We start from the raw sequence: 24,509 nt of genomic DNA on the forward strand, positions 1-24,509 counted from the left end.
TATTGCAGAAGCAGGGAAGAAACTAATGGTCTAATTATACCCTACACTACAATGTGGAAAGGGTACTTTTAAGTTTACTTGGCCTTAAGTTCATGTTAAATTCCGAAATAATCGTCCCAAAAACAACTTTACGTCTTAACAAAATAAAGCGATGAATCTATGTGTGTACATGTCTCAATTAATGACCGATAATCAGAAATCCTGTATTATGGTAGAACCTGACCACAATCAGAATAGGCACCTACAGATATTTGTGATTAACCCAAAATATTCATGGGGCGATGACTGAAGCAAAGGTTTTATTTTTGCTCCTTAATAACCCACTCGAAGAAAGAAGATGCTTGCAGGATGACGGTCGGATAATATTTGACGTGTAAAATGGACTACACTTTTTGTGCGGAAATTGTGAAAATTTTTAATATGCAGCTTTTATCATTGTTCCTGGAAGTCGACAAAGTAATCTATATTTGGTGATGTCACTCTCCAATGTATACGTGGATTTTAGAGTTTTAATTACTTGTAATATAATTATTATCACACTAAAGGTCGTATTTATAGTTGAACACTGACAAAATTTTGAACTAAGGAAAGAGCGATGCCAATAATTTCTGAATAACGGATAGATAGTTTTTAACCGAAGAAATTCACCAAAACTATTGCCTTTGTTCAAGGCACACTGTTTAGACTTTACATGTGAGGGTGCCCATAGCTGCTCTAAAAGCAAAGACAAATCAAACAATTTATTGAGAATTAATTCGCAACCTTGAATTACCTTTTCAAAGGAATGTACTTTATTCGCAATATGAGACAATGCTCAATTAATTTCGGTATAAATACGAACATATGCAGACATATTTAATTGATTTCATATAATTCTCATTAAAAGCAACAAAAGAAACACGATTATCATTAGACCGTACAACATGTTGCGTATGATGAATTTAGATTGTATTCATATATTCATCATACGCAACAATGTAGATATTATTCATATGAGATGTTATTGACGTATGTACATGCATATGAGCATACACAATTCCAAATAAATTTATTATACAAATTGAATGAAGATAATCTAAGCCGAAATTTATTGAAGCAAATAAAAAGTCGATTTTTATTGATACGAGGTCTGAACGATAACTATCTGGCATAACAATGAAAACGCGAATATTTACCATCAAAAGTAGTCTTATATTTTTCTTAAGTAGTCTCCAGCATAATTTATACGCTTTTTTATGCGCTCAAACCAATTGTAGAATACCTTTTTCGACTCCGATTTTGACACCTCCATAACATGCTTTTTGAACGCTTTTATATCATTTTCTGGCTACGAAAATCGTTGACCATGCCTTTTTTCTTGATATACTGAAATCAAATAAAGTCGTTGTATCCCCAGTCAGGGCTGTACGGCGGATGACACATCAATTCAATGTTTTGTCCCGTTAAACAGGCGCTGGTTTGAATCGATGTGTGAGAGTTCGCATTGTCATGCTGCAGAATGATTCGTCTTCTCTTGTTCGTTTTTCGAATTTGTCAGGGACTTCTGGCAAATAAATTATAGTGTACCACTCAGAATTATCCGTCCTACATTTCTTAAGCCGTATAGTCGCGAAGAAACACCCGACCATTTGCTTCGAAGTGCTTCTAACATGAACAACTTTCAGTGGATATGGCTCGCTTCGAAGACATAAACTGTCGATTTCTGTTTTTTTTTTCGGGCTCGTTTGCTATTGCATGAACACCTGGTTAGTTGGTGGAAGAAATGACCAATGCTGCCTATATCTCACGTGTTATATACCGTGGCGATCTTGCATTATCCGTTCACGCACGGCTTATTTTTTTTTTTTTTGCACAACGGCCGATTTTCGGCGATTCTCACGACCTTCGTTTTTATACCCTACACCACTATGTGGGGAGGGTATTATAAGTTGGTTTTGGCCAAAAAGTTTGTAACGCATCGAAATAATGGTCGTAGACCCATACTTATATATACCAAAATGAATGTCTCGACGAGCTGAGTCGATCTGGCTATGTGTGTCCGTCCGTCTGTCCGTCTGTCCATCTAAACCTTGTAATCACGCTACAGGTCGCAATTTTGATCGGATCGTCACCAAATTTTGGATGTTGATGAGGGTCCCGGAGGGGAAGAAGCCTATTTATTTTGGTGATGGTCGGATAATATTAAGGGGTCGAAATGGGCAAACAACTTTTTTGGAGAAAAAGACAATGTTTTTTCAAACCGAATATCTCAGCTTCTATAGGGGGTATGCCAAAAGCAAAACCTGCTAATGAAAGTAGAAAATATCGCCTTTGCAACGATGTAAAGTAGGTTGTTGTAGGTGGTCAAACAACGAAGATATCGCAATAGCCGCTAATAGAACACAACTTTTCATTTTTGCGATTGTAATAATAATGACGAATATGACAGCTTTGGTTGGGGACCTTCCAAAAACAAAGTCTGACTATGAAAGTAGAAAATTCAATCTTTACAATGATGCAAAGTAGGTTGGCGTAGGTGGCCAAATAACGGAGATATCGCAATAGTCGTTAATACATCCCATTTTTCCATTTCTTTGTAATCACGCTACAGGTCGCAATTTTGATCGGATCGTCACGAAATTTTGGGGGTTGATGGGAGTCCTACAAAGGAAGAAGCCTATTGATTTTGGTGATGGTCGGATAATATACAGGGGTCGGAATGGGCAAACAACTTATTTGGAGAAAAAGTCAACGTTTTATTTCAAAGCGAATATCTCCGCTTCTATAAGGGTTATATCAAAAGCAAAACCTGCTGATGAAAGTAGAAAATATTGCCTTTGCAACGATGTAACGTAGGTTGTCGTAGGTGGTAAAACAATGAAGATATCGCAATAGCCGCTATTAAAACACAACTTCTCATTTTTGCGATTTTAATAATAATGACGAATAGCACAGCATTGCTTGGGGACCTTCCAAAAGCAAAGTCCGACTATGAAAGTAGAAAATCCCATCTTTACAATGATGTAAAGCATGTTGGCGTACGTGGCCAAATAACGAAGATATAGCAACAGTCGGTAATACTTCCTATTTTTTAATTTTTTGTAATCACGCTACACGTCGTAATTTTGATTGGTTCGTCACGAAATTTTGGGTGTTAATGGGGGTCCCACAGAGGAATAAACCTATTGATTTTGGTAATGGTCGGATATTATTCTGGGGTCGGAATGTGATGGTTGATGGTTGGCATACATCCCACTTTTCTATTTTTTTATTTGAGTTATTCTGTCGATGCACTTAAACGCGTTTCAATAAAATTGACCTGTATTAATGAAGACATTCAGAGCAAAGGCTCTAAGCTATCCCAATTTTAATATTTTGAATTTTACCAGTCAAAAGCTTATGCACAGGGGAAGTGATGTAGGGTATCACATAGTCGGCCCCGACCCGACTATAACCTTGGCTCACTAGTTTTGGCTAGTGTCGGCCACGGTTGAATTCATTAAACCAGTTTTTCATAGTGCTGTAGGATGGCCCTTTATCAACATACAAAGATTTAATTTGATCGATGCTCTCCAGCCGTGATTATCTACGTCGAAAGTTGTGAAAAATTATCGAATGACAAAAATGTTGACAAGTAAATTCCATTTTTTGCAAAGTGAGTTTTTCAAGTCACTGTAAATAACACAACACAAGGTCGTATGACTAACTGTCCTGAGTAAATATAGGCTAAATACTGTCAATCTGTCCAAAAAAAGCTTCAAATGGCGCCTGGCGATACGCTGTGTTGCCTACGCCAGATAGTTTTGGGTTAGCTCTCGTATTACACATCGATATCCCGTAAATCTTTGGATAAATACGACGTCGATATTCTCCGTCAGAGAGAGATTGATTCACTTGCTGAAGTACTCATAAAGGGGCTATATAAAATAGTGGACCCATAATAACATGTTTGCGAAAGGATATTCTATACAGTGAGAACATGGTCGTGTTACCCTCAATAGTTGAAGCGTACTCTTTTTTAAGAATACAATATAAAGCCGTGGAACAGTATGTATTCCTTTGAAATATGTGCTCTTTTCCAGAACCTGCAAGGGTGCACTGTATTTGAAATTTTGGAAATTTTTCCTTCACAATTTTGCCAAAAAATTTCAAATATTTCCATAGTCCCGATTAACATTAGGCGATTCCCGTTCCTTTTTAAACTTGCCTCTTGCATTTATAAAAGGCAATTCTGTTCCGACAAGTTTTGTTTTCAAAACAATGAAAATAATGTCAAATACGAAAAATATAAAAGGAATTGCCTGAAAATTGCCTATACGAGCAATATTTTTCCATTTCCATGCCTCTTGCGTGTCTCTCCTACAAACAGGGACTTGCCGCAAGTAAACTTGCCTAATGTAAAATGGGACATATTTATAATTGTACCACAAACATCCCAGATGTGACAAGGGAGACTTCTTTCATATCAATGAGTGCACCCCTATTCGTATTAGCTCAATGATATGGTACCTACTGTTTATTGCCGAGTCCGAACGGCGTGTCCTAAGACACCACTTGTAGAGAAGCTTTAGAAGGCTGAAATACTCAGGGAATGTCGCCAACATCACTGAGGGGTATTTTGCCACCGTTGAAAATTTGATGTTGCCTCGCCTGGAAATCGAACACATGACCTTTAGAGTGCAAGGCGGGTGTGCATACCATTGCACCACGGTGGCACCCATTGGGACATATTTATATTAGATAATTTTCCTTGCTGCAATTGTCAGTATGTTGGTGGGAGAGGGTGTTGAGACGTAAAGGGTTACCATATGCTTCACCTCTCTCTCCTTCAAACTGACAATTGCCGCAAGGAAAATTGCCTAATATAAATATGTACTGTACTAGATTTTTGTAGGTTCAGGGGCTGGATTCTTGTTCTATGAAAATTTAAAATTAAATTGAACCCCTGGTATAGAGCAGTTATTATAAAAAAACAGAAAAGAGAATATTATATTTCCTAATTAAATGTCAACAACTGTTTATATTTAATCAATTAATTTTCTTCAATGTTTTTCTTTATTTTAATTTCGCAAAATAATTAAATTTCTTGTCATTCAATCACCGCATGTCGAAAGGTTTTTTTTTCCCAAAATTGCTCTTGTTCATCAATTATCTTATGACCCAATTTCCCATGTTATTGGATGCAGGCAACCAAATTGGAAAATATTATTTAATTACTTTCTATTCTTTTGTAATTTTGTTGCTTTTGTTTGTGTGTCAGATGTGTTCGTTTGCAATCGACAAACAATTGATAGTTTTCATTCACATCTCTTGCTGTTTTTTTTTCAATAGCTTGAATTCGATTTTTTTTTTCAAAATTTATTTTCATCTTTCAGTACTTGTCATTTATATAAAAGATAAGTCTTTTTGCTTCATACAAAAGTCGAAAAGTGAAAGCTAACTGGAATTCTTGTTTCAAGTAAATGTGTACATGAGAATGATGAATAAAATAAAACGAATATAATGTAAATGTAAAAGTGAGAAGAAAAATGAGGAAAATGCAACATTTATCCCTTCACTGATTTACCATTCGTATTAAAAATGAAAAACGTAATAGTTGCAATGGTAAATGGAGAATAAAAATGTATGTGATTCGTAGGGTTTAACTGCAGGCCAGCGAATTTCACACACTTTTGTGTGAAATTCTAGTGGCTTTGACAACGAGGTACAACTAATAGAGTTAAGAAAAACAGTTTGTCGTAGAAAATGTTTCGTAGTTGTTTATTGAACTTCCAGATACATGCAACATAAACAGAAAGCTTATCCTAAAAACCAAATTTTTAAAAATTTCAATCTCACCGATCTTCAGCTGTCTAAATAATGTTTTGATAATGGATTTTATAACCTCCACCATAAATTATATTGGTAAATAGCTGCAGCCTACGATTTCCGATGAATATCCAACAAGAGTCATATCTCAAATTTGGCACTTTTTTAAGTACATATAAATAAGTCTTTCATAGCAAGAAATACTGCTTATGGATTTGTCAAACCTTCGTTTCCATGTTCTTAACATGGATCGAACAACGAACCTTCTCTGGGCAAATCTTTGTCTACAAAATTATTCATTTCCATCTTAGGGAAAAATATTCTCAGATGTTTCTCAATAATATAGAATACATGTTCTTCGCACTTCTTATGCCACCTTCGTTTCTAAACCAGGAAACATAAACATCCCCCCCCCCCACATCACATGTGTGTGCATTGTTGTTATTAGCATTGCAATTTTTGTTGTTACTATAACCCAAAAAATTTGTACCGAATAGTTTATGTGAAATTCTATTCCTAATGCTTCTGCAACTGCTACATATAGGGGTGGATGGACGGACGGACAATAGAAAAGAATTGTTACTATATAAACGCGAACAACTACACAGACGCACTTTTAGCTTAACAACAAAATAAACTTTAAGAATAGTTTTCCCCTTCTGCATGCATTCATTTGTGATGTTTACAGTATTTCTACGTTCCCAGCAAGCATTTTCTATCGCCCATTACCCGAAGTAGTCACTCCCGGGCGATAGAAACACACATCCGCGATATCGCATTCTTATTGATGTAGGCACACCGTTCGGGAAGAAATGAACCACGCATTCGTTTCCTCATAAAAATATCGCCATCGTGACTCCCGACTCTGGACTAAAGCGATACTTTCAAAGGCAACGCATGAGACACATTTATGAGGAAACGAATGCGTGGTTCATTTCTTCCCGAACGGTGTGCCTACATCAATAAGAATGCGATATCGGGGATGTGTGTTTCTATCGCCCGGGAGTGACTGCTTCGGGTAATGGGCGATAGAAAATGCTTGTTGGATATAGTACCTTTAGGCGACAAATAAGTACATTGTTTGAAAGATATTGCATATTTTACCATAAAATAGTGGCAATGAGCAATAAATAAATAAATAAATAAATAAATAAATAAATAAATAAATAAATAAATAAATAAATAAATAAATAAATAAATAAATAAATAAATAAATAAATAAATAAATAAATAAATAAATAAATAAATAAATAAATAAATAAATAAATAAATAAATAAATAAATAAATAAATAAATAAATAAATAAATAAATAAATAAATAAATAAATAAATAAATAAATAAATAAATAAATAAATAAATAAATAAATAAATAAATAAATAAATAAATAAATAAATAAATAAATAAATAAATAAATAAATAAATAAATAAATAAATAAATAAATAAATAAATAAATAAATAAATAAATAAATAAATAAATAAATAAATAAATAAATAAATAAATAAATAAATAAATAAATAAATAAATAAATAAATAAATAAATAAATAAATAAATAAATAAATAAATAAATAAATAAATAAATAAATAAATAAATAAATAAATAAATAAATAAATAAATAAATAAATAAATAAATAAATAAATAAATAAATAAATAAATAAATAAATAAATAAATAAATAAATAAATAAATAAATAAATAAATAAATAAATAAATAAATAAATAAATAAATAAATAAATAAATAAATAAATAAATAAATAAATAAATAAATAAATAAATAAATAAATAAATAAATAAATAAATAAATAAATAAATAAATAAATAAATAAATAAATAAATAAATAAATAAATAAATAAATAAATAAATAAATAAATAAATAAATAAATAAATAAATAAATAAATAAATAAATAAATAAATAAATAAATAAATAAATAAATAAATAAATAAATAAATAAATAAATAAATAAATAAATAAATAAATAAATAAATAAATAAATAAATAAATAAATAAATAAATAAATAAATAAATAAATAAATAAATAAATAAATAAATAAATAAATAAATAAATAAATAAATAAATAAATAAATAAATAAATAAATAAATAAATAAATAAATAAATAAATAAATAAATAAATAAATAAATAAATAAATAAATAAATAAATAAATAAATAAATAAATAAATAAATAAATAAATAAATAAATAAATAAATAAATAAATAAATAAATAAATAAATAAATAAATAAATAAATAAATTGAAATCGAAAATGTGTACATTTTAAAAGTCAAATTAAATTTTAGTAATTTTAGTATTCATAAACCACTATTATATTATCATTATTTCTGCAAACTTATTTGTTTTAATTTTCTCTGTCGAATGAGTGTAATAAGTACTGTTGGCACTTTTGACTTTTTGGATTTTTTTGGATTTTTTGTTTTTTTCTTCTTATATTCAAATTCACTGTATGATAAAGAAAATGAAATTTATTTTTTCTTTTCTAAATATCACTCACATTATACACAATACATATTATTATTTGTCTGCTTATTGTCAGTCACAATCATTTAATCACTGCACTTTTATACTTTTCAATTTATTAATGATTAAATATTAAATTATTAATTATATTTATTTGAAATTTCACTTTCCCGTACCTTTCGCACTTGAAATATTAAACTGAATGATATTTTTCTTGTTGTTGGTCTTTTCAAATACTTGGAATAGCTGTAAAACTCTCACCGTATCTCTCTCACGAGAAGAAATAGTAAAACAATATAAATTGTTTGTGTAAACAATCAAATGCAGAATTTTCATCTTCTTCTGTGACACTAGGTAGTTCTTGCAGATCGATCTAATTTGAACAGTAATACATTTGTTATTGTAAAATGATAAAGTATCGCTCTTTTATAGAAAAGAAGTTCAGAATGCGATAACTTTTGGTAGAGGAAGTGAGTAACTCACTTCCAAATGCTAGCTGGGCTGTGTCATTCTGTATTAGTACACAGCACATTACTGTTTACATTCATAACAACAGTAACACCAACAATACCGAGAAGAAGAAGAAGAGGACGAAGAGAACTCATATATCAATGTGTTGAGTAAATGACTACCGTTTGTACTTGTGTTTGCTTTATTATCCTCTTCACTGCCACAAAAGTGCAAAGGATCTTTGTAAGTGTTTACACTTAATGTATGTTTTCGTAGTCAATTTTGAGTGCGGTTGAATGTGCAAGTGGGTGGTATGCTGCAGTTATATTTATATTTCCGGTTTAGAAAATTATTTCGAAAATTTCACAGATTTCTTAATATGTTTTCTGTTGAGGCTTTTAGAGTGTGTGTGTGTGTATGTAGAGCAAACTACGTTCACTCAAATTCAATTTGTTGTTATTATGTTTTTCTCCAAGATTCAAATGAATCTTGAGGTTTATGACTTTTAAATGAATTTTTCCAAAAGAGGATATACAAACTGAATTGCTTTAGGCATTCATTACAGTTTCCCTAATACCACATTAGCTAACTTATATGGAAACTTTGTAGAAAATGCAACTATCATGAAGAGTTAACAATAAATAAGATTGCAAATGTGGATACAAATTTGAACTGTGTTGAAAATAACTGTAGAATTTAAATAGATTAAAGTATAAAAATAAAAATTCATATTTAGGAATAAAGTATAGAAATTGAATAGTGGAGGAATTATTAGCCTTAAAGGAAGTGCTGTGGAAAGGCACAGTGGGAAATATCGATAATTGCACCCTACACCACACTGTGGAAACGGTATTATAAGTTTGTTTTTCCGAAAATTCATGTAACACCGCGAAATATTCATCGTAGATCCGCAATGTGGTATACCAAAATTTATACCTCGACGATATAAGGCGATTTTGAGATGTGTGTTCGTCCGTCCGTCCATTTAATCAAACACAATCAAACTACAAACCGCAATTATGAACCAATCGTCACGAAATTTTGCACGGTGGTAGGGTTCGGACCACAATATACCCCTGTAGTTATTGTAGTAATGTTTGAGTTTATGACAAGGAAGAAGGTTGTAATTTAACACGATGATCGGATAATATTTAGCCGGTCAAATGGACCCCAATATTTGAGTGAAAGTTTTCAATATTTATCTTATATTTTTATTTCTGGAAAACACATTCCGCCCACATGAGTTCATCATCACTCATTCTTATGACACGGCCTAGCCATCGCAATTATTGTATCTCAATTCGTTCAACTATATTGATGTCGTTGTATAGTTGATACAGCTCGTTGTTCATATGACGTCGATATTCGCCGTCAACGCAGATTGGCCCGTAGATCTTTCGAAGAATTTTTCTCTTGAGCACACCAAGCACTGCCTTATCTGCGTGCGCAATACCCATTCCCTTTCGACTTTTGCAAATGTATCAGTTACTTTCTTTACCGATCGACCCATGATGTCAATGTCGTTGGCATAAGCAAGTAACATATGGCTGTTTGTATATATTGTTGCACTTCTTTTGACCTTCGCATCTCGTATGACCTTTCCCAATAGAATGTTGAAGAGATCGCAGGACAGGCCGTCTCCTTGTCTGAAACCCGTTTTGGTAATAAACTCTTCGGAGAGGTTCTTTCTTATTTTAATTGAGGACTGAGCATCAGTTAATATCATCTTACAAAGCCGAATGAGCCTTGCAGGGACACCAAAATCAGACATGGCTTGGAACACCTTTGAACGTCGCAGTCGAAGGCTGCTTTATAATCGACAAAAATATGGAAGGTTAATGTCTGGATTTTATAACGTGACAATATTATCACGTACATAACACAACAACTACTACCAAGAAACCCTTTACAGTCATGGGTAAACAGCGCTTTGACAACACTCCACCATACATTGCCTCTACCTGACACTACCCAGCAAAAATCCTCATTACAAACCTCCTTTCCCACCCATTATTTTAACAAGGGCATGTCGCGGGAAATTTCTGGTTATTTTGTAACCACTGAACAAAGTAGATGGTAACCACTGAAAAAAGTAGATACTGAGTAGATTATGACTACTTATTTCAGTGGTTACAAAATAACCAGAAATTTCGCGCGACATGCCCTTGTTAAAATAATGGGTGGGAAAGGAGGTTTGTAATGAGGATTTTTGCTGGGTAGTGGTATAACAGGCCACACAGAGGTAAATTTAACTCCAGTGTATTTTTGCAACCATCGTAGTTAGTGCTTAGGGCGAATAATTCGCATTTACTTCATGCCTTGAGTCACTTATATATTTCAGAGTTGGTTGCTGATGGAGAGCTGACTACTGCAGGGAGTTAGCTACACGGGTTGGAACTAAAGGCTGTTCTAAATTCGCCAACGTACACGTTATCGAGTTGGGAATACTTTTTGGAAGCTACCCATTAAATTGTGGTGGCTAATAATTTGCACTGGACCTTCGGGTTTTTCAGTTCTGCAGGGCTCTTGAGTCATCTGTTCCATTCGTCACTAGACCTTCGGGTTTTTCTGTTCTACAGAGCTTCCGAGTCATCTGTTCCATTCGGCACTGGACCTTTGGGTTTTTCAGTTCTACCGGGCTTTCGAGTCATCTGTTCCATTCGGCACTGGACCTTTGGGTCTTTCAGTTCTGCAGGGCCTTCGGGTCAGCTGTTCCACTGTTTGGGTAGCAGTGCATATAGAAATTCGATCGTAGCCCTAGACTAACAGCCGAGCGACGAATACATCGTGTCAACACTCGAACGCTGTGCTCAGCGTGTTTCCGAACACCGATACCCGAGCATCAACACCCGAACGCCGTATCCATCGTCTCCCCGATCATATCCATCCGAGAGCCTAGCCCATCGTCTTCCCGATCATCTGCAGCCGAACACCGAATTCATCGTCTTCCCGATCATCTGCAGCCGAACAACGAATACATCGTCTTCCCGATCATCTGCAGCCGAACATCGAATCCATTGTCTTCTCGATCATCTAATCAATTGTCTTCTCGATCATCTCCAGCCGAGAGCCTAACCCATCGTCTTCCCGATCATCTGCAGCCGAACACCGAATACATCGTGTTCCCGATCACTTGTAGCCGAACACCGGATTCATCGTCTTCTTGATCATCTGCATCCGAACACCGAATACATCGTGTTCCCGATCATTCACACCCGAACACAGTTTCCCTTGAAGAAGAACCCGCTAATTCAAAACGAGCTCCTCAGCTGCCAAACCCCAGGGAGTCTGCATAATCCTCACGCCAACTACTAATCCAAAAGTGAGAATACTAGTCTTTTCATTTCGTAAAGTTTAGTGGATCTTTATGGAAAACCCTGGACGCGACAGCCGAGGAGAAAACCACGTTACAATTTCTTGGCTCTTTTCAACGATTTGTCTTAATGTAAATATCTGGTCAATGGTGGATTTGCTCAGTCTAAAGCGGCACTGATAGGGTCCAATTATTTCATTGACCATAGGCTTTAGTCGCTCACACAATATGCCAGATACAATCTTATAAGCAATATGGAACTAACCTATGACTCTGTAATTGGAGCACAAAGTCTTATCTCCCTTCTTGTGGACTGGAAATAGAATTCTCAGGTTCCAATTGTCGGCTACGTGTTCATCCTGCCAGATGGCGCTAGCTAGCTGATGCATACACCTTACCAGCGTGTCGCCTCCGGTTTTGAACAGCCCGGCTGGCGGCCATCGGCTCCTGCTGCCTCGTTATTCTTCAGCCGGTTTATTGCTGTTTTTAACTCATCTTGGACGGACGGTATACATTCAATACCGTCTTCTGGGATTGGATCTGTGGTATCTTCGTCGACTTCGCTACTATTGGATACCAACAGTTTGGAAAAATGACCTTGCATATCCTTAGCATACTATCTGTATCGGACTTCATTCTGGCTCCTGTACATCTCAATTTTTTCACACTCCCACATTTCCATTTCTCTTTTTTCCTTCGGAAAAGACGTTTCTCTTCTCTCATTTTCTCCCGATACCTCTCTCGTGCGCTACGCGTTGCTACTGATTGAAGAGTAGCACTGTATGCCACACTTTTCTCTTCGGTAGCAACACGACGCTACTGGTCATACCATGGATTCCTTGGTGGAGGTCTCTGGAATCCAAATATGGATTTTGCGGCTACTTGCATAGAGTGGACAATATTTTTTAATTGTGCTGATATGTTATCGGGACGAAGAGTGCTTTAATTAAGCAATTGGGCCAGCTGAGTGAAATATGCTGTGGCTATCTGTTGTGTTTGAAGATTACCGATGTCCAACTTCCTTGTTGTGTCTGCTCGAGCTTTATTTGCAACCCTTACCCCATTATTATAAGTCTTCTTTTGTTATAGTTTGGATTTACTGAACAGATTTATAGCTTTCCATTTAACAGGAAGATAAAAGTGATGATTGAATTTCAAGGAGGAGCTTCTTGGCAATAAAGATTATATTTTTAATGCCTCTAAATGGGTTTATTTTGCGTTTTTAAATCCATCATATAGTAAAAGAACACATATAATAATGGCCCTTCGATGTGTACGTACCTTTACTGCAACAAGGTAGTGGTCCGAGTTTATGTTTCCTCCTCGGAACGATTGTACATCCAACCCGCTCGATGAATGTCTTTCATCAATCACAACATGATCAATTTGATTATTTGTTCTTTGATCTTGATAGATGGGGGAAGTACTCCCATGACTTTATTCACACTATATTTGCTTGTGGCCTTAGCAACTGCATCCGTTTGAATGTTATTTAAAACTGCTTGATATACTTGTTGATCTTGGGATGGCTTTCACCATAACACCCGAGCAAGTACTGTAACGAAAGCATCTCATTGCGTTGCTGTACTGGAAGAATCTTTACCTCCTCATGTAGATGGTCCACTGAAGACTTAAGAAGGCACCTTGTTGCTGTTCTCTGGGTGGCATTCTGACAAGTTTGAATATCTTTCCAATGCGTATCATCTAAATTCGTAGACCCAGCTGGCACTGCATAGCTTACCACAGACCCACCTATCGCGTTATATGTGGTCAACAAGGTTTCTTTATCTGCAGCTCAAGTACTACCGGCTAGGGACTTGAGGACCTTGCTTCTGGACGACGTGAACGTAGTTTTGAATGTGACCCCTAGAATTTTGGGGCAGTTTGTGGTAGGAAATCTGCAACAATCGATCACGACATTCAACTCTCTTCTATACTGTCCATGTGGTAAACAGAGTGGCCGTAGAATTAGTGGCAGTAATCTGCATATTCCTCGCGTGAAACAAGGTGGTAAGTTAGGCTAAATAGGAGTTCAGTCTCTCACAGATGTCATCAGGCCGTAGGTACCTGACGCCAGGATCGTACAATTATCCGCAAACGTTACGAGATCAATGCCGTCTGGAGGGGGCGGAATACACGAAATGTAGAGGTTAAACAGTTTCGGAGATATCACCCCACCTTGGGGTACTCCCTGTTTCACGCTACGGGGTTTGGACTTCTGGTTCCTGAATTCCACGTACGACTGGCGTCCACATATATAATTGACTATCCAACGTTTCAAGCTTGGCCGGAGGGTTGTCTGCTTAATGTCCTCAAATAGCGTAGAGTGCCTGACTATATCAAAGGCTTTTGATAAGTCAAGCGCCACCATCACTGTTCTATCACACGACGGTCTCTGGTTGAGTCCCAGGCAAATTTATGTGGAGATGGCGTGCTGCACTGTTGTCGTGCTGTGCTGCCTACGGAATCCATGCTGATGATCGGTAACTTGATAGCTATTTCTGATACTGGGGGGGACGAAGGCCTCAAGGGTCTTTGCTACGGGCGACAAAGCGAAATCGGCCTGCTTGATTCACTTTTGCCGGCATCCTTGCCCGGCGTTCATAGCGGGACAACCCTGCCCATTTTCCAGACTTCGGGAACCATTAGGGTTGCTAGCGACAAGTTGGGAACTTCATTGAGATACTCCACTCCACTGCCGACCAAGAAGAGGGCACACAAAATTCTGAATATTGGCAACTTTTGACAGTGTGTTAGTTAGGTTGTATACACGCATGCTGCAAATCAAAAACAAATCAAAACATTTACTCTCTTTTGTGTGCTCTTTCGTTGCGTTCGGGTGGTGTGTGTGATTTGCCGAAAAACTTCATAACTTCAACAATACCAAAGAACGGCATTGCTCCACTCCCGGCTCATTCAGCTGATTCAGAATTACCATGGAAATTCCATCAGGGCCCAACGCTTTGGATGATTTGGCGTTTCTGATGGCATTCGCAACATCATCCATTGTAAACTGTGGTGGTTTATCCTCGGCAGGAAGAGATCTGATGCGACGTAGTACTCTTCCCTTCGTCCTGTCACTCCCTGGGTGCCGGACAAACTGCCGATTGAAATAACTTGCGCACCTCTTCGTGTCAGTCAACGTAACGTCGCAAAACGTGACTGAGGTCCTTTCTTCTAGGGTTCGAGAGTGACCTAACCGTTGCCCACAATTCACTTATACCGGCTCCAATGTTCCAACTTTTCAGATGATTAAACCACTTGTTCGGCTTATGCTTACTTCCAGTTTCAGCTCCCTGACTCTGGTGTCATTGGGGTTGGCTCGACGAAGCTCATAGCGTTCATTAGCTAATCCCGTAGCCTCTGCTGGGAAGTTTGGTCTTACTTCGGGTATTCCACCACCAGTGATATAGCGAGCGGCTGCATCAGTGATGATGTCTCGGAACGTCCTTTCCGCTACCCGAACATAAGAAGGATTAGGCAGTTCTCTGAAGCGGTGATTGGTGAACTCTCTGAAACTCGGCCAATCAACTTTCCTATGATTGACGAATGTGAGGCGTTCAGAGTTGATGAAATTGGGTTGTCTGTTAATGGAGACAATTATGGGGAGATGGCCTGATCCAAGAGAAAGGACCAGGTAACGTCATTTGTGAGACCAGGTGACAAGATGGTTATGTCTGGCGAACTGTGACACTCTCCTTTAGTTATGATGGTGGTTGTTTTTTGGTACTCGAGTCTAGAATTATTATTTCAATAAAGAATATTTCCGAATGTTGCCGCTGTAACATACATGTTAAGAGAACATCTAATAAGAAGAAGGTGATGGTGATGGACGATAGAAAAATCAAGTGTAGGTAGAAGTAAAAGCTCAAACAATCAGCACCTTCATATTTTCGAACTATGGTGGCTTATACACGGTGTGCCTTAAGCAAATTTAAATGGAAGGTGCTTACACCTGGGAAGTTTTTGCAGATTCTGAAACTACAATGCTCATAGTTGAGAAATATCAAGAAACAATAAAAGTCGCCGGAGGGATTTTCAAATAAATCGCGATTTAAGTTCACATTGTTAGGGGTTCTATAGGTTTTCACAATTTTGCTTGGAAACAGCAGGTTTTACCGTTTTTGAGATATAGAAGTTCAAATTGAGACAATGCACTGACTGTATCGCCTCCTCATAAAACAATATCATGCTCAGTGCGACTTAACTAACATTTGATGAAAACCGCTTGCACATGTTAAAATTTCGCGGATTCTGAAACAGCAATGTTCATAGATAAAAAAGATAAAAAAAAAAAACAGAAAAAATCGCCGGAGGGATTTTTAAATAAATCGCGATCACAATTTTAGGTTTTTTTAGGTTTTCACGATTTTGCTTGGAAACCGCAAGTCGTATCGAAATGAGTCTAAAGAAAATGTTGTAGCTGTGAAAATTCACTACAAGACTGGCCTTCAGTGTTTTTTCGTAGGTTTTACCATTTTTGAGATATAGAGGTTCAGTTCAAATTTTTAGGTTTTTATCTTAAGTCTTAAAGATTTTGCTTGGAAACCGCAAGTCATATCAAAATGGGACTAAAGAAAATGTTGAAGCTGTGAAAATTCTCTACAAGATTGAATGATTTATTTTTTCCTAGGTTGTACTATTTTCAAGATATATAAGTTTAATTTGGGAAATTGCAGTAATGACTTTTTTATAAGGAGGCGATACAGTCAGTGCATTGTCTCAATTGAACTTCTATATCCCAAAATCGGTAAAACCTACGAAAATATCATAAAGGTCAATCTTGTGGAGAATTTTTCACAGTTACAACATTTTATTTAGGCTTATTTACATAGGACTCGCGGTTTCCAAGCAAAATCGTGAAAACCTAAAAAACCCCTAAAAATGTGAACTTAAATCGCGATTTATTTGAAAATATCTCCGGCGATTTTTTTTTTGTTTCTTGATATGTCTCATCTATGAGCATTGTAGTTTCAGAATCTGCAAAAACTTCCGAGGTGTAAGCACCTTCCATTTAAAATTAGTTAAGGCGCACCGTGTATATAGAACAGCTCTGCACTTAAAAGCCACCAATGATGAAACTACATGTTCCGGTCAGCGAAATGTAGCCGAAATTTCCCGACTATTTTAGTCATGTAGAACTTCTAACATATTTTTGTTTTGAGACACGCATTTCGGCATCTGCTATAAAAGTTAGGTCCAATATAAATGATCTACTATGAGTCGGTGTGTACTCATTGGTACAAGGGAATTTCAAATTTTCCCTTCGTTGAGTTTTGAGCTGAACATTTGTTTGTATGCTCCTGACTTCTTTATCTCCTTCATTTAGTCTGAAAGGATGGATTAATTTATTCATATTTTTATTATGCCCTTATCTATCATCAATCCCAATTCCTTAATCTCTACAAATTCTATTCGAATATTTTTTCCTGCCCTCCCAATCTTATTACTCTACAAAAGGAAGATGGAAATCTGAAATCTACTTTAGACAAAAATCAAAAAAAAAAAGAAGATGCAGAAAATCAACAAATTTGAACACCTACAAACAAAACATGTTTCTAGCATTCCCATTTCCAACTCGAACTAAATACCCATAAAGGGATATCAATACATGAAAGTGAAGGACTTCAAAAGTGGAAATAAAAATTCGATTACCTAAAGATTTGTAAATTGGTTTCAAAGTAGTAAAGCCAAATAAACTAAAGAACAACAAATGCATATAAACTTGGAATGCCACAGTAAAAAGCTTTAAAAAAGGGAACAGGAATAACGAACAAAAAATATATAGCACATAGACAAAAAACTCCAGCAACATCTGAAAGATCCAATAAAACCAAAAACAAATGAAAAAGGTTGTGCTTCAAGAAAAACTTTATGTATAAATAACCCCCACAAAATGCCAGAAAACAAAGGAAGGAAATTTGGAAAATCTCCCCAAAAAAGAGAGAAACAAAATGAATTCCCTTAGGAAAGGTCAAAGCTAACGACAACTATTGTTGCCTTTTTGCCTGGACACCTTGTACAGAATCTCAAAAAAAAAGAGACAAAGGGAAGCGGAAACAACAAACTTAAAACAATAGAAAAAAACTTAGCAGCAAGGACAACACCAAAGAAATTGGGCTATGCCAAAATCTCGTTTTTTTGTTAGCGTTTTTTTTTCTGAAGTTTTTTACTCCCACCAAGCACCATGATGGCATTTATTTTTATTTAACCAATTTTCGCATAATACCATTTTCACCATTAACTTTTAAGTAAGGTCTAATAAAGCTTCATCTGTATTATCATTATTGACTAGAGCACAAGGACTTCCTCTTCCCCCTCGAACACGCTCTTGAGTTGCCTCTCCACTACCATTGTTTACATAAAATGACCCTTGGCAAAAGGTATTTAGCTTCTAGGAAATTTGCTGTGTAAATAAAATGAATCCTCTCATGCATTGTTAAAACGCAAATAAGAAATTCAATGACAATGACTTCGTCGACGATGGTGATGATGATGACGATAATGACTATGATGTTCCTGATAATGGATAGATAGTGTTTTGGTGTACAACAAATTTTAGTTGCATGTCCTTGTTACCTTGTTGTGTCCTTAATAAAGAATTCTTATCATTGGAAGTAGGTAAGTGCTAAGTAGGAAGTACTCTAGAAAATTTCTGTCAATCCAATAATGATAGTTAAAATCGTGTTTAGAGATTTTGGGGTACATTACAACAAATCATATGTCTAAGAAGATGACCAACTGGGTAGTAACCTGTGACAAAATTATAAAACAAAATACATAAAGAATAAAGAGAGGTGTAGGATATTAGCTGCTATTTAGTGTTTAACTCATCGGAAATTAGCTAAAATACTCAAAATACCGAAAATCGGGAGGTACCGTTATATGAAGGCTATACCAAAATTTGGACCTACGTTGACAATTTTTGGTGGAAATGTTTTGCGACCACTAGGAATATCAACTGTTAAATGACAGGTAATTCGAACAAAAATATAGCCAAAATAAGGAAAATCGGAAGGTACCGTTATATGAAGGCTATACCAAAATTTGGGCCTATGCTGACAATTGTTGGTGGAGAGGTTTTGTGACCACTTGGAACCTCAAATGTAAAATTGCAGTTAGTTTGGTCAAAGAATGTAGTTAAAATCCCCAAAAATATCGAAAATCGGGAGATACCGTTATATGGGGGCTATACCAAAATATGGACCTATGTTGACAGTTTTCGGTGGAGATGTGTTGTGATTACTAGGAACCTGAATACTCAAATTACAGGTAGTTCAGTCAAAAATTGTTGCTAAACTTCTCAAAATACCGAAAACCGGGAGGTACCGTTGTATGGAGGCTATACAAAAACATGGACCTATGTGGACGATTTTTGGTGGAGAAGTTTAATGACCACTGAGAACCTCAAATTACAGCTAGTTTGGTTAAAAATTGTACCTAAAATTCTCAAAATACCGAAAATCGGGAGGTACTGTTATATGGGGGCTATACCAAAACATGGACTTATGCCCATATCTTTTGGAATATAAGCTTGTTGATCACTTGGAACCCTAAATGTCAAATTATAGCTTATTTGGTTTGAAAATGTGACTAAAATCGGCAAAATACCTGAAATCGGGCGGTACCGTTATATGGGGCCTATACTAAAACATGGACCTATGTTGACGACTTTTGTAAGATGTTTGTGACCACTGGGAACCTCAAATGTAAAATTGCAGGTAATTCTGTAAACAATGTAGCTAAAATCCTCTAAATACCGAAAATCGTTGTAGGGGGCCTATACTAAAACATGGACCTATGTTGACGATTTTTGGTGGAGATATTTTATGACCACTGGGAGCCTTAAATGTAAAATTGCAGGGAGTTTTGTTAAAATATCCAAAATACCGAAAATCGGGAGGTACCGTTATATGGGGGCTATACCAAAACATGGACCTACTTTTGCAATATAAGTTTGCTGATCACTAGGAACCATAAAAGTCAAATTATAGCTTATTCGGTTTGAAAATGTGACCAAAAACTGCAAAATACCTGAAATCGGACGGTACCGTTATATGGGGGCTATACCAAAATATGGGCCGATATAGCCCATCATCGAACTTGACCTGCCTGCAAATAAAAGACGCATATTCCCAAAGAGTCCTATCTCCAGCGTCCTACCTCCATTTTTGTGGATCCTAGAGTGATTACCACAGACGGACGGACGGACATGCACAGATCGACTTAGAATTTTACGCATTTGGGTCGCAAATGATTATTTCAATGCGTTACAAACGGAAAAGCAAACTGAATATATACCCTCCATACTATAGTAAAGGGTATAAAAGTTAAAAACAAATTGGAACAAATTTCTTCAAACCCTCCACCATATTATGGAGGGTATAATTAAATTTGTCATTCCGTTTGCAACACATCGAAATATTCATTGGAGAGCCATAAAGTATATATATATATATGATCAGGGTAACATTCTAAGTCGATATAACAATGTCCGTCAGTCCGTCCGTCTGTTGAAATCAAGATACAGCTCGTAATTTTTAAGATAGAGCTTTGAAATTTGGTACATAAGTCTCTTTTAGGATGTTTGGTACTGCAAATGGGCTACATCGGTCCACGTTTTGATATAGCCCCATAGAACGGTACCACGCGATTTTCGGTATTTTGAAGGTTTTTGCTTCATTATCACACAGAAATGGCTGAAATTTGGTAATAAGTGTTCGTTGGTGGTATAAAGCTTTCCCCCAGAATTTTGATGGTATAGGTTCACGCCTTCATATAGCCCCCATAGAACGGTACCTCCCGATTTTCGGTATTTTCAAGGTTGTGTTCTCAATATTACTCCGAAATGGCTGAAATTTGGTATTTAGTCTTCGTTGTGGATGCGAAACTTTCCCCCAGAAATTTGTCGGTATAGGTCCACGCCTTCATATAGCCCCCATAGAACGGTACCTCCCGATTTTCGGTATTTTGAAGGTAATGGCCACGATAATCCATTGAAATGGCTGAAATTTGGTATTGAGTCTTCGTTAGGGGTATTCAACTTCCTCCATATAGCCCCCTTAGAACGGTACCTTCCGATTTTCGGTATTTTGAAGGTTGTGACCTCAATATCCATCCAAAGTAGCTGAAATTTTGTATTTAGTCTTCGCTGGGGTAATAAAACTTTCCCACAGAAACTTGTTGGTACAGGCCCACGACTTAATACATCCCCATAGAACGGTTCCACCCGATTTTCTATATTTTAAAGGTTTTAGCTTCCATATCACACCGAAATTGCTGAAATTTGGTACTTAGCCTTCGTTGGGAATATTAAATTGTCCCCCAGAATTTTGCCCTCATATAGACCCAAAGAACGGTACCTCCCGATTTTTCAAAATTTATTAAAACAACATCAACTTTGTTGACGGAAATATTGACAACTGTAAAAAAAATCTTTTTAAATTTACTTTTTAAGTTTTTTTTCAACATTTTGTTTATTGATATTTTTCTCGTTAGCAACAATAACTCTTTTTACGGTTTAAATGTCTGTGGCAAAGCTGAAACAAAATTACGATTAATATTTGGTTTCTTGGTTAAATAAAACCCCATAGAATACCTTTTTTTCTGGGGGGATGGGGTTTCAATCTCTAAGGATAAAAGAAAATTGCTTTTAAATTAGGGTATACTTCACAGAATGAAATGAAATTGTAATGGGATATTACCTGGAATACAATATTTCGTATATACAAAAACCAATATCAACTCAACCAACGAAATTATGGAACAAAAAAACAAACCAAAAAAGGTTGAATATTAGCCTTCAATTCCCCCTTTCGCCACGAGTCGATAAGGGAAATCTAGGGAACAAAACTTAAATAGGAAAAATGATTATCTTTGTTCTCTGCCGCTTTTTCTCCATATTGCCATAGCAATGAACAACAACAACATGTGTAGATTTTTCAACAGTTTTTATTCGTTCATAAAATCCGAAAGCAAATTACAATGCTGGGCTCATCTTCAGTTACTGTTGCCGCTTCTTCTTTTTTTGCTGTTGTTTTCTTTGCTTTGCTTACTTTTAATTCCACCAGTTTCCCTGGCCTATGGTCGCTTGAATAATTTCACGGTATTTGTGGTTTGTATTGTGTTTTTTTGAAGAAGACATGACTAAAATTTCAAACAACAAATTTCCTCAATTATTTTGTGAAGACGCAAGCTGGTGATGATGGCATGTTGCCTGTCATGCACTGTGCGAACCATTGAAAACTTAATTTTATTATATTTTAAAATCTTAAATTTTATTAAGGTAAAATAAATATTTCTTTTGTTGGTGCTGTTGTTGTTTGTGTCTGCTGTAGCACATAAATATGTTTTCAATGTTGAAAGCATATTGTGAAGGTGAAATTTGTGAAACTGGAATCTTTCCAAATGAAATTTTTAAGCGGGTAATGTAATTTACAATTTCTTCCTCTTGAGTAGGCGTTAAGATTTTCTATATTAAATTAGAATATTTATTGAGCAAGGTAAATATTCGTTCAATTGTCCCTCACTTGTACCGTTGTGATGAGGCTGATGTAGTCAAAGGAATTTTGGAGCAGAAAGCAGATTCTGCTTGAAACAAAATCTAATAGGGACGAATGAAAATGTTTTAAAACAATTTTTAGAAATAAATAAATAAACAAACAAATAAATAAATAAATAAATTAATTAATTTTAATTTCACATTGATTCAGTTCCGCTTTTTTGAGTATTTAACGTCTTGAGTAAAAAAAACATCTAATAATGTTCTTTCCATTATATGCAACAAATTACAAATGGGCGTAGTTAACCTTTTTGCAGTAAGCCCTTCAAGTACAATGCTGAAAGTCAATAACAACAAAATCACATTAATTTCCTTTCATACATACATATCAGTGACAATCGCATTCAAGTATTATGACATTACAAACAACAATAACAAAATCAACACACACACACATTTCATACATACTATAATTGCTGGACATTTTCCGAGCTAAATTTGACTGCTAAGACTTTGGAATGTGTGTTGGTATTATTGCTTTTGTGTTGGTTTAATGCAATGGTGTTAACATTGACTTTGTGGTGGTGACACACTTACACATCGAAAAGGTCTTCACCAAAAACCAATGGTGCTAAGCGCTACTTACAAAACGCATTTTAATTGTATCCCATGTGCCAGCAGCAGCATCGACAGCAGAAACATTAAAAGCAATAACGAAGCTAATATTCAGAGCAAAACATTTTAAGCATAATGAAGATGAGATGAGATGTTTATGCTAATTTAAGTAACATCATATGGTGTTAGTGTCTATTATTGTGGCAGTATGATTATGACAAGCAAAACATGCAAGCAAAATTCAATGGCAGCAGTAGCAGCAGCAGCAATATATAGGACAACAATAACAACTACAATACTGGTAATAAGTAATTATCTTATGCATGTCGTATCTACAGAAAAGGGTTATTATGTTGAGAATATCAGATAATTCTTCTTTGTTACATTCATTGTAAAGTTTTCCAATTGGGGGAGCAAAGAGGAATCACATAGGGTGCCTCCACAGGGTTATATATAATAGAACACCAAGAAAATATGTTAGCCAACTGCGTATGAAATAAGCAACATTGGATCTGTAGTGCGATTCTCTAACTTATTTTATGAGTTACCGACAAAAGTCGGTATCATAAACACATAATAAATGAAAAGTTAAGATAAAAGTTGACAACACTGTTGCTATGAGTAGATTTCTACGACTATTACTACTACTCTCTCTTATCAATGTGCACTCATTTCCGATTCATATGGGCTCAATTATAAGGGACCTACTGTTTATCGTCGAATCCAAACGGGGTATCTTACGACACCTCTTGTAGAGAAGTTGAAATACTCATGAAATTTCGCCTACATTACGCTGAGGGGCATTTTGCCACCAGGAGAGAAACCCCAAGAAACCCAAGAAACCAAGATCCAAATTTATCACCTTATGATAGATGGAAGACTTTTATCGACGGTGTTGGATGCACGATCGTATCGAGGAGTAAAAATCGACTTGGAATATTACCCAATTAAAGTACAAAGAGACACAGAACTGAAATTGGACATCGGCAAGCTACAATGAAAAGAGTAATCCCGAACACATTCCACTCAACTTTACCAATTGCTTAACGAAAGCACTCCTCGTTCCGGTAACATTGTGGCAAAGTATTGTTTACTACATGCACATAGCAGCAAAATCCATACTTGGATACCAAAGGCCTCCACCAAATAACCTATGGTATGACCAGGAGTGTCGTGCTACTACTGAAAAGAAGAATGCGGTATATGGAGCTACTTTACAATCGGTAGCAAGTCGTAGCGCACGAAAGAGTTATCGGTAGAAAAGGGGAGAGGAGAAACGGTTTTTCCGAAGGATAATAGAACATAGAAAAAGGAAAAGAGGGATTGAAAAAATTGAGTTATGCAAAAGCAAGAATTAAGT

The sequence above is a fragment of the Musca autumnalis genome, unplaced genomic scaffold, assembly GCF_047663935.1.
Source record: "Musca autumnalis isolate F117 unplaced genomic scaffold, ASM4766393v1 scaffold_3, whole genome shotgun sequence".
Classification (NCBI taxonomy): domain Eukaryota; kingdom Metazoa; phylum Arthropoda; class Insecta; order Diptera; family Muscidae; genus Musca; species Musca autumnalis.